Below are 12,705 nucleotides of genomic sequence, written 5' to 3'. Positions count from 1 at the left end.
CTGTCATCTCCTTCTTAAGTCCCTCAGCCAGTATAATCCTAGAGCAGGATGGAGCCCCAGAGGCAGTTGTCATGGTTAACACAACAAAACATCCCAGCATGACATGCGGGGTGGACCCAGCTTAAAGTTAAATGGACTCACAATCGTTCCTCTTCCTTCCTGCCTCTAACCCATCCCATTCATAATGCACACCACACAGTTTCACCATCAGCAAGAACACGAGATCATTTAAAGACGATTTGTTCTTAATTACAAGGTTTACCATCAGCATCACCATCTAGGGTTGATGAAGTCATGGTTGCTGGGTTCTTTTTTTTTTAAATACAAAAGTATTTAGGGAAAATAAATGCTTAAAATATTCAATGATTCAAACTTTCCATTACAGCTGTACCGAATCCAACTTAGCCTTAGTTTCGAAGATTGTTTGATGAAAAGGAATCAACATTAGATGAATAACATGTAAATATTAACCATTGGGAGTCTCAATAACACAGATGTTTTGGTTGTGACAAGGAAAGCATTTCACATGAGTGTCTGCAATTTTTTGGCTGAGCTGAAGTCAAGGGTGTATGTACATGTGCACGTGTGTCACACATGCCAGCTACAGCACTGAAGAGATTGCTGGAAAATCCATCAAAAAAGGATTTAGACTGCTGGTAAGTGGGGATGGGCAAAGGGTTAGGAGAACAGAGGTTAGTGAGTAGTTGGACAAAAAGAAGCTGGGGTTTAGTAAATCCTGTTACTTGCCCCCCTTGTCCGATTTGTGGGACCGAGAAACTTTCTCAATCACACGCTTGATTGAAATGCTACAAACTCTTGTTTTTACATCTGCTTATTCAAAGCCTCCCCTAACTGGTTTGTAATGGCAATGTATCAACAAAGTTCTATCCCAGAAAACTAACATTTTTAAAAGCTCTCTTTTGCTTTTAGCTTTTGAATCAATGTTTGGATCTTCTTTGGATCTTTGGATTTTAAGGGAAAAACATTATGATAGAAAAAAACATAAAAGCCTCACCATCAAAAAAACAACCCAAATACCTTTTATTATTTAGAACATCTCCGTGATGGATGGTAGCAAGCATGCAGCACTCTAACCTCCCACAAAACTACGCCAAAACAGAGAGGGGATCCTTTATGCATCCAATGGCTGAGATTACTGAACTTCCTTCATAGGGTTTGATACAAAGCAGATGCTGTATAGATGGCACAGGTTTGTTTTAGAAGCGTTGTGGCAGTTTTTGTGCTCAAGTCATGCATTTTGCCAACCCTGACCCCAGGGATCAGAGAGGCCCCAAGGACCTGTCTGTCACAGCTAAAGGCAGCATGGAGCGCCTGGCGCAGACCTCTGACATTGATAAAACTGAGAGTCAGAGTTCATGTAGAGAGGCTCTCACGCACTCAAACACACACACTTTACATCAGCAAAATATGGATGGAGCTTAAGTGCAGCCACAATAAGCAGATGCAGCTTTTGTTTAATTCTGTACAGAGCAATAGTACCCAATAATATCTCAACTTGACTACTTAAGGTCTTTGTTGATAAAATCAAAAAATAAGTCACCACTGTCACAGCTGCAAGTGTTATACTTCTATATAAATGTTTGATATTCCTTCTTTGCAAAACAGCTCAAACTCAGCCAAACTGTATAGTAGCTCTTGCTATCTCTTTATGGAGATTTTTATGCTGGAATTTGAACTTGCACCCAAGTCTTAGATGCTTGTAAGTCTTTTTTACAATATTTTTGCTGAATTTAACTCCATTCACCTTCCCAACGTCTCTGACAAGCTTAGACCCATCTACACACTATGTTTCCAACGCTATCCTAACCATTGGAGGGTGTGTTCAAGGTGATCAGCAAAGTTGGTTCTTCACCTCACAGAGCATTTTGCAAGTAGGCCAGAAATTTAGGAGACAAAAAGTCATCTGAATGGCCCAACTCCATCCATGTCTTTGTTTTGTCACTTACATTGTGCATGGTAAGATTCAAATCTTATGACTTTATTTTAAGTATGGCTGGTTTCTTTCCTCTCGCCATTAGGTAATGGTTGCTATATTTCATCCTGATACACCAAATAAACTATCTGAACAACTAAATACACTGTTAACATTGGACATCATCCTATCACTGGCACAAAATTTGTTCTTGTCCTCAGACAGCTGTCATCTTCTTGTTATATGTTAACAAAATCTGATCTGCACAGATTTTTCTTTCTTTACTAAATGCACTTTAAACTACAAGCCACAATTTCCCCTTTATAAAACACAATAAAACAGCTCCTTATTTTATTCTACAAACCAGTGATACATTGGGGCCATTTCTGAGGTTAAATATTTTGCCAAAGGAGACTTTATGGAGCCAGGGATCAAACCACCAAGCCTGTGATTGCTGGAAAACATGTTCTACCTTCTAAGCCACATTACTTTAATTTGTGCAACCCAGAATGTATGCACTATATATCATTTGAATACTATATAGACAAAATTATTGTGTTTTCTGTGTAGCAGTGCCAAATGTTCTATTAATAAAAATGTAAAAGAAATTGTAAACATATTCTATGGTTTCAAAGTAATATGTATTAGGTATTCACCAAGAGTACATATAAATGTTCTCTAGGTAAAATGTTAGATTGCTAGGATGTAAACTAAGAGATAGTTCAAAAAAATATTAAATGACCTAAACACGTTCTTGGATTATTTTGCAAAAGCTGGACTGTTTTGAAAGACAAAGAGTGAAGTAAAAAAGCAAAAAACAAACACTTTAAAATATATTTTAAAAATCTGGGTTCTGATCATATATCAGATTGTGACCAGCTGTCTAGGGAAGAGTGTTTCCCTGTTTTTTATGGACCCAGACTAACAACATTTGGGAACAGTGTTGAAAAAAACATCAGCATAGTTACCTGGGCAAGTATTGTATTTAGACTTCTTAACAAATAAAGTGATTTCAAACCAAAAATGTCAAATTTGACCAATTCATTGTACGAATACCACAACCACACATGTCAATTTATAGCTCCAAAGCAAATTTTTCAGTTGGGTTATCAGCTCAACTCATGATCATGGGGTAAGGTTTAAATTAAGCTTATGCCTTGTCCGAATATCATCAACCAATCCCAGTATTAACTTAGGGGTCCCACTAAAGCTGGCTGTACACAACTTCTGATGTCTGTTGTTGACCTACTCTACCATGGTTTCATGTCATCTGCATCAGAAACATTATACAGGTAGCATTACATGTTACGATTACACACGCCAATTAGTGTTGCTAACATGTCTGCAGTGTCGAATTATTTAAAACCAAAAACAGTTGAGGTATCCTAGCTTAGTGATTCCCAGCGGGAATTGGCCATCCAAGTCCCTTGAAAGTCGATAAAAGCAATGCACCTAGAGGAAACTCTAGAGCAGTTTCAGGAAACATCTGCAGAGTAAAAAGGATTAGAACATGGATGACTGAATATTTCACTCTGGATGACAGACGCATTGCTGTGGTGGAGAATATATACTTTTACTGCTCTTTGCTCTTGACACTGGAAATGAAAGAGTGCTTCTCGAGCTGAAAATTCCTGCAAAAGAATTTGTGTGATATGAGTGATATTGTCTTGCAAACACATTTGGATTATGGGGGTTAATTTGATGTTGCTGTGTAACACCCACAGTCAAAACATTCATAATCAATCAAAACTGTGTGTTGCACATTCAGCCATTTAACTGAAATGACTGAATGTGCAAACTGGAATTCAGTCAAATTCACTATGAGAAACAAAATCTAGTTTGAGACCATCCTAAGGACATGCTTTAAAGTTAAATTCACATAAACACAAGAAGGCTTACTGTAGCAGTATATGGATAGTTATTTATTTTGCCTGAACATAATATTATACATATAAATGATCAACATTTATTTCTTCATATGCCATTTCTATTTACTACCTCAGAATTTTCTCAATATCAAATTGGTTTATAGATGAAAACTGCTTCTTCTTGTAACTACCTCATGCTTCAGCTTACATCTCGGGGTGAGCTCAAACAACTAGCATGCTTTGAGAGGTCTGTAGGGCTTTGACCCTCTTAGCTGTCAGTTCCTCTTAAAGCAACATGTTGGTGTTAGAAGCTTGATTCCTTGCAGACACGTCACACACACACACAGAAACATTGATCTAGGATATCCCTATCAGAGCTGCTGAGAAGGTGTCTGGTTACAGAGCTGGTCCTGGGGTCAGTGCTAACTGCTGGTACTTCTAGGGTTTCTCCTGACGGTGGCCTATGTGTTGTAATCTTTTGCATAAATTATTCACGGCGGGCCGAAGACTTCACAGTCAGAGAATGGTAGTAAGCGTGACAGTGCAAGATTCAGATGCCATGTGCTGACTGCACCAAGTGGCTGGGATAACCAACTTATATGGAGCACATTACAAGGTCTCAATTTCTATCAAACTGATCTCACCTTCTGTTTTGCAACTTCTCCATTAAAAATACTAGCCTCCAAAACCCTAAACCAGGATCTTTCTTTTGTTTGTTATTCTACCAAGAATTGAAGTAGAAATAAATACTCTTGCTTCCCTTTTTGGTCAAGGGTGTGTAGAATAACAGTCTACAGGGTTTTTAATCAAGGGTTTTCCCATGATGCGGCGTCCCAACCCTGAGGCTTCCCTGTTCCTGAGACGCCCATGGTGAAGAGCATGTGGTTATATCTGGCAGTCACACATGTAAAAAAACACACACTTATACGCAAACATACACATACACACAAAAGTGATCTCCTAACTGTCTAGGGACAGCTAGGAGGATAGTCATGGGATCTCATTCATCAATCTTACAGCTCAACTCAGTAAAGTGGAGTCAGTCTGCCCACAAAGGGGAACGACTCTGTCATTAGAATCGACTACTATGACAGGGGATGTAAGACATTTGCGTGTCTGTTCACTGTAAAAATTCACACCAGGCATGCAATCATACAAAATAACTGATCCTAAAACAGAAAGGAGAGACAAAAGGAAACAACAATACAGAAAGACTGTCAAACAAGAAATAGTGAAAGGAAGAAACATAGTATTGGTGTTGATGTGAGCCTATGTAGAGCAATCCCAGCTAGAAGTTGTCTAACTTCTATGCTCAGATAGGGCTGTTTCAGAAGGCCATGGATGCTCTTCAACTCTAATCTGGAAGGGCCTCCTGGGAGAAACAGAGGGCTGAGGTGTGTTTGCTCGTCTCTCGCTAGCTCAGCTGTCTCATGTTAGAGTTCAGCCTGGTGGATGAAAAGGTATCATCAATGCTCCTTTAGGTAGGAGTGTCAAAAATAGATCTACAAAAAGAATTGCTGGAATAGCATTCAGTATGGTGTCCTGTCCAAGAGTGAGAGGAGAATGGAAACAAAAAGAATGAAAAAAATAGCTCTGAATTATTTCTATTACTAGCAGTCAGTGGCGGCTGATGAGTTTTTCTCCAGGGGGGTTTATAACTTCAAAATAGACATATACCAAAAACCATCAATTTATACTAAGTTATCACACCTGTGTATTAAATTAATACCAACAACAAAAACAAAAATTCTGAAAAGAGCTTTAAATCAGTCTTACATGCTGGGTCAGATCCTGATGTTTGAAAAAGGAGGCATGGAAAGCAGAATAAAGTGTTAGCCTCACTGCATGCAGTTAGCCAAGCCTTGTTGCTAAATAATTATATAAGCCTATCAATCAGCCACACTTTATAACAGACGACTGTGACATAAGCGCTGTGGTCAGAGGTGGCTTGCAAATAAAGTTTGGGGGCAGGAGACCTGTGCCCCATGATGGTCCTACCTTTTTCCTTGCAGAGGTGCTACCGCACGTGTACAACTTTTAACGAGAGCCAATGGGCAAAGATTTTTGCGCCCCAGGGCGGAAATACGTCACCAATCCGACAACGAACAAAACAGCTCATCATAAAAGATTAAATATTTATCTTGTTCTAAAAATATATATATCAATATGTTTAGAAATATATCGAAGTGAGTGGGGCGGTGCCCTCTATTGGCCAGCCGCCACTTTTAGCAGTACTGACACGGTTAGGAATAGGCTACATTTTACAGATTTCTTTATGTAAAAGTTACTTTATGATGATGGAAACGTTTTTTGTTTTTCCATCATGTAAAATACAGTGAAACTGGTTATTGGAATATTATGAAATATAAAACAACTGCACAAACTTTTGCAAACCGCAGTAATTGGTGAGCTATTCTTCAGGGTCATAAACATTGGAAAATGAAAAAGCCTTATGTTTGGATGTCTTATTTATCGTTAAAAATTAAACAAAACATAGAAATACATATTTTGAACTTCATTGGGTCAATTACAGTGTTACTGAAAAAACCCCACCTAATATGTTAAAAAAAATGCTAACAGAGACTACAATAAACAATTCTACCACGTTGCCAAAGGTCTCTAAGAAAAATAGAAAAAAGCTTCTTTATTAGATCAGCTAGTGTATGAATGCCTGATGTTCAGTTTTTGGTCCAAAACCATGGAGCCTGATGTTCTCTGTTTATTGAACTAGATTTTTGTTAAGCTTTTTTCCGCACTACGTGATGCCACCAGGCCAAGTGTCAGGCTCTGCCTCAGAAACCACCCACCGGCCGTTCTTTGCCCAGTGTGGCTACGGCTGCCATTCCTGCTTAACTATCCAGTACATAATTGTGCTTCACATGTTGCTTGGTCTCTGGTATTTTTAGATGAGAAAATGTTCTCGCCGGAGAAAAAAAAGCTGGGTAGAAGAAATTAAGAAATTTAATAACTGGGTATAGCCAAAACATCTTTAAATCTAACAAAAGTGTCTTACTCATAGGATCTATTTTGAGAAGCTCTAATGTTTTTTTTATTTATTTTAAGAGCAAAAATGTCTGCACAACAAGATGGAAGTTTTTTTTTTTAAATACAGATGGTGAAGTCAGGAATTGCAACCAAAATACATAATTCAACCCAAGAAGACTCAGAAACCAGTTGAATAGACACCTCTAGAAAAAAAAATGCATGAGGTCAGCCCTCCGGCTATTGTGAGATGATACTTTTCAAACCAGCCATTTCTCCTTTAGGGGTAAAAGACTGCCAATCAAGCGTGCAATTTACTGTGAAAAAAGAAACAAAGTAAGAGGTTCCCTGAGGTATTGTCCACATAGACTTTGTCGGCTGCTTTTAACTTAAGCCGATGGCATCTAACATCTCCTCACAAAAACTCTTTTTTTGGTAAAAAAAAAAAAAAAAAAAAAAAAAAAGTAGTGGGAACAGATGGGATAAAGAAAAGGGAAGTGGTCCCAATTGAGGAAAAGCAATTCTGAGTGTTTTCCAGTTTCAACCGACTGATTGGCATGTATGACACAGTGACAGAAGAAAAAAATACTCCCAGAGGATTAAACGAGGTTTTGTCTTCAAAAGCCTCACGGATCAAGAGGGGAAACTGGAAAGAGTATTATTTCAATGCATGTAGCTGGCTGGTATCTGGATGAAATGCTAATTGCTCTTCAAAACAGGACCGATTCAACAGAGAAGTAAACTTGGTTTGATTCACAACTCACTGACCACTGCATCATTTCAATGACCATTGGTGATCTGTTTATTTTCTGTGTTCAATCTTTGTCACAGCATTTTTAATTTTATTACAACCACTTTTTCGAAAACTGGCCTCCTCTCCAACAGCGTCATTCTTGTATTTCCTCCTTTTTTTGTTTTAGTCTTACTTAAGCATTTCTGTAGGACATGTGACATTCACATGTTCGATATTTTTTATTTTCAAGTAAATCAGTTAAAGGGAGAAATAATTTCAGCATTTTTCTTGTGGTAAATAAACTTTAGTTTAATCTGTACAAACAATTCCTACCCCTTTGTTCACACAAGATACAATTCTTGGGAAAACAGAAAATTCACCTGGATTTGATCAATAACAGGGATCAGAGACTGATAAAGTATACAAATATACATATATAGGGATGGACCATTAATAATTGTATTTGTAACAAAATCACAGTTGTTTGACTGTGATACACACAAATAAAAAGAGAAAGATACTTACATTTTCACTCCAGACATTTAGGGGATGCTAATACGGTTAAAGTGGGTTTGCTCCCCAAAGAATAGTAAAGAAAGTTACAGCTAGCATGAAGATATACGGATGCAAGTAAGGTCAAGCTGAAAAGTGGACTCTGGAAAGGGTTTTATTTATATGAAACCCTGGAGCATAAACAAGTTTATGCTGAGGATTAATGCAGAGGAAAATCTAAATAAATATGCAAAAATAAATTTACATTTTGGGCAAAATAACACAGGCATCATATTTAGCTAGTCAGATGTCAGTCCTGGCAGATGCTGACAACAACACAGTTTACATTGCCTAAAATATAAAAATTTTAAAATATTATATAAACAGGGGAGGAAAACTGAAGTGTTTTACTTCAGGGCGATGTGGAGATTTACTTTCCTGCCAAATGAAATAGTTGGATGAAAACCAGGAGATTTGGTTTTCCTTTCATCTCACCAAAACACTTTCTTCCTCATCTTTTTGTGTAAAATTGCAAAGGTCAGATTTGCAAAAAGCACAACTAATAAACCAAACTGAGCTGTGGACTTTAACAGCTCCTATATAGAAATATTTTTCTTTTATAAACTTGAAAGAAATCGTCACTCGGAATGTTTCAGAAAGCACAGTGATCTGGATTTTCTGATTGCTTTTACATCCTTCTTTTGTCTCTAACAAAAATTAGGTAAACTGTTTGTAGAAATAAAAAGGACAGATGGCCATGAAGGCTTCCCAAGCGTACGAAATGTGTCACCAGCTCAACTTCTGCCTTTCAAAGCTGGTCATCTTCCAGGCTGTTTGCAACAACAATTTCGATGTCTCCCTTTGAGTTCATTTCAGTGAACACTTCAAAATATGATGCATTCCTTTGCTGAGAGATATATGATATATGAGATATATGATAAGAAATAATAACAAATTGATGCCATAGAAAATGTTACAAGTAAAACTAGTACTAAAAATGTCTAGGTTTGCTTGGGTATTCTGTTGCCATGCTTCTGTTTTACTGACTTGGTAATGCTGTACTCACCAAACAGTCTGCTTATTAAGTTTCTTCCACTGTTATTTGAAGGTCAGAGCTTTTTCCATTACAGCCCCTGACTGCATGCTTTGGCTTGTCCCACTCAAAGGTGAGCTTCTTTACTAGCCGCAAGTTTTCTTCTAGGACTTTTAGAATCAGATTCATCCCTTTTTTCGCTATAGAAAAGCAAGCCCAGTTCACAATGCCTCCGCCACCAAGTAAAACCGTAAGGATGATGCATTCTTGACTAGGTCCAGCGTTAGTTTTGGGGCATTTATAGAGTTATGTGTGCTTTAAATGGTGTTTGGCAAAATGCACAGGCTTTCTTGTAGCTTTCTTTAAAAAAAATACTTTCTTATTGCCACTCTTCTATAAAAGGCCAGATTCTGGAGTGCATGATGCTGTCCATTCAACAGGTTCTTCCATCTCTGGGTCTCTGCAGTCCCTCCAGAGACACCATAGATGCAGGTGGTGAACCAAGTCTGTGCAGATCCACATGGTTGCTATGATCTCTCCTGTGTATTTGATTGAACAGAGCTCTATTGGATGCTCAGAGCCTCAGATATTGTCTCACAGATCAACTTGTTTTAAATCTTTCCAAAGATGTTTTTGTACAGTAAATATGGAAAAAGAGTTTAGACAGAAACTTAAAACTTTTCCCAACAACGCTGCACCTGTGTCAAAAAGATCCACCAAGGCAACTGTTGCAGACCACCACCCTCTTCTCCACTGCCACACAGTGAGAATGTGATCTCCTCCCTGCATCCCCACCAACCATCAATCTTCTCCTGTCTGTAACGTGCAACACTTCAGCACCTCTCATAATGAACAGGCTGGGTTTATGGCTCAGCCCCCCTTTTGTAATGTGCAGCCGTGAGGAGGGGGTGAGACAGAAGGAGAGCGAGGCAGGCAATAAAACAGTTTCCGCCCAGTGAATCACATTCAGACCCTCACACAGGCAAATGGGGGCTGACCCCTGCCAGGCAATGACATAAACACTGACAGACAAAAGACTTGAGCTTCTGGGCAAGTGAGGATCTTAGAGGACACCAAAGCTGCAAAAACAAATCCAAAGACACCTCTGATAGGAATAGAGAGATTGAGTCTCAGGGATGTGAAATGGCAACTTTTTTTTCCATCTTAAAAAAATAGAGAATAGGAAAAATGCACACATTTCCATAAAATTAAAAAGACTATAATGTGAGGTCTGATGCTGAGGAGGAGCAGGTGTAACTGTTGAATGGATACAGAAGCAGCTCTCACAATCCAACTGAGAGAGAAAAGGATTGAACTCTGCTGAGGCGCCACAGATGAAGCAACAATAGACATTTGTCAGGGACGCTGCGAGATGACATCATGCCAGATCAATTAGAGATAAAGAGAATATATTCTAAATTCAAAGACTGAGAACTCTATTAGAACTGCTGTGATTTATGGAGCCTGGGCATAAAGGGTGGACTCAAAGAGCGGCTCCATATGCCCTCCTTTATCAGTAGCAGCACATGTGCGCAGCTCAGAGAGGGCCAAGATTACTTCTAGTCCGGTATATAGATTAGATTAGGCGGCTGGGTCTGCATGAGAGGGTCCCCTCCCCTAGCTCTCCGTGTGTGCCAGTTGTTTTATTTCAGTGGGAGAGGGAGAGCCCACACAAAGCGCGGTGATCACAGTGGAGATCCTGGATGTAACCATGGAAGCGTTTGTCTCCATTCTCAATGGGCTGCCCCGCCATTCATTTAAACTGATTGCGCTGAATCAATATTTAGGCTTTTCAATTTTATTAGCTGCTCTGAGGGGTATTTTTGGCTGAAATTAGCTGTGGCCGAGCACTTTTAATCGTTTTCTTTGAGTCTCGCACAATGCGGCTGTCTTGAAGCTGTCTGGCATAATTGATGAGGAGGATTTCTACTCATTTGTGGCCTTTATTCTCTGCACTATTAATTTACCAGTGGCAAAATCTGATAAAATTACTAGTGATTATATCTAACTTCATTTAGAACTAATTTACTCGTTGTTGTCATGGAAAAAACACAATGAAATCTTTTGTTAGGATTAAAGTAAAGTTTTTTTCTTTCTTTTTTACATAATGCATCACAGTTTAAGGTTCACGACAAGGAGCGTTAGAATAAATCATGGGAACTTACCTGACACCTTTCTTGGTCCTCACCGCCCAAGATAATTAACAATATTTTTACAGCTTTAAAGACATCGATGAGCGCTCCCAAAAATCCTCTGTTCCGCCTTCATCCGCAATCATCCAGCAATTAAAAATTGCATGGTGTCGTTTCTAGATCCCAGAGAGCAGCTTTGCGCTGAAGCGCGTCTGTCATCTAACGGGGCGCTCAGGGGCCAAACTGCGCGCGTTCCCCTCTTTCTTTCCTTTCCAGAGCCGCTTTCCACACCTCACAGCTCCGCACTGACTGCAGCCATGTGGAAGCTCCCACTGGAGGAGATTAGTTTATAGCTTACTTAGAGGCTCAAGCACGTATGTCGGTGAAGTGTAATGAGACGCGATGTTTTAATCCTGTTTGTCTCCAAAGGGTGAATCCAGTGCTGTCCTATACGTTTGCCAACGGCGCCACCGTGAGGAACAAAAAGATAACGCCTCAATTTAAAAAAAAAAGATTTTTGTGACTGAGATCTCATCAGTAAGGAAGAGGATTAGGGCCACTGGAAAAAATAAAATAAAATAAAGTGAACGGATTTTTAAATATTATTTAGTTTAATCTGGAGAATTCTGACTTTAATCTCAGAATTCTGACCTTTTCTCAGAATTTTGACTTTAATCTCAGGTTGGAATAGGCTAGGCTACTGAGAAAAAAAGTCATAGTTCCGAGATTAAATTAAGAATTCTGAGATTAATTTCAGAATTTAAAAAAAGTCCGAATTCTGAGATTAAAGTCAGAATTCTCACTTTAATCTTAGAATTCGGACTTTTTCCCATATTAAACTGAAATAAAATTTAAAAATCAGTTAACTTTTCTAACTAATCTATTGGCCCTAATCCTCTTCAGTACATCAGGATGAATTCAGCCAAATGTTCCTTTTTGTAAAAAAAAAAAAAATCTAAAAATTCATGATTACAGCTTTCCTCAATGAAAAACACACATTAAGAAAATCTGAATAAGAGCTACATAAAAATAATGTAAAACCAATATTTTAGATAGGGAAATAACCAAATTAGACAACTTTTATGAAATACACTCTGTGTATACAACATTTTTTTTTGTTTAGTACATTTTTAATTGCTAAGATAATTATCACTGATGATGTGTGACTTTATTACACCTTTATATTAGCTGCCTGTTGCGTGTCAGAACTGAAGTTTTCCACAATAGTTTATCTAATCTGTCCAGATATACAGTTATATTCTTCATTGTGTATGTGGGAAATATTTGGGAATGGAATGAGAGCTGTTTCCTTCAGCTAAGAACAAAGTGTAATATTTTGATAAGGCTGTAGGCATGGATGTCTCCTCATCTGCAAACGTGAATGATGTGGCAGACTGGAGATGTATAAAATTTCTTTTTAACAGTTAATAAGGGCCAGAGGTGAGCCCAGAGGTGAGCAGCTTTCTTCTGTAAACTAAAACAACATATACAGTACACACACACACATATATATATATATATATATATATATA

The 12,705-nt window shown here is 38.3% G+C and overlaps 1 protein-coding gene across 1 annotated transcript in view; it reads right to left on the bottom strand.

Annotated features, from left to right (window-relative positions):
- adgrv1 (adhesion G protein-coupled receptor V1) overlaps positions 1–11,539 on the bottom strand; it is a 143,887-nt gene extending 132,348 nt beyond the window's left edge. Inside the window, exon 1 of the mRNA XM_015373314.1 lies at positions 11,207–11,539. The gene's annotated coding sequence lies outside the window, so the exon portion shown is untranslated. The remainder of the gene's footprint in view (positions 1–11,206) is intronic.
- Between the last annotated feature and the right edge of the window lie 1,166 nt (positions 11,540–12,705).

The sequence above is a fragment of the Cyprinodon variegatus genome, unplaced genomic scaffold (assembly GCF_000732505.1).
Source record: "Cyprinodon variegatus isolate N-32 unplaced genomic scaffold, C_variegatus-1.0 Scaffold85, whole genome shotgun sequence".
NCBI lineage: Eukaryota > Metazoa > Chordata > Actinopteri > Cyprinodontiformes > Cyprinodontidae > Cyprinodon > Cyprinodon variegatus.
The sequence above is the reverse complement of the archived record's forward strand: the minus strand, read 5'-3'. Positions and strand labels throughout refer to the sequence as shown.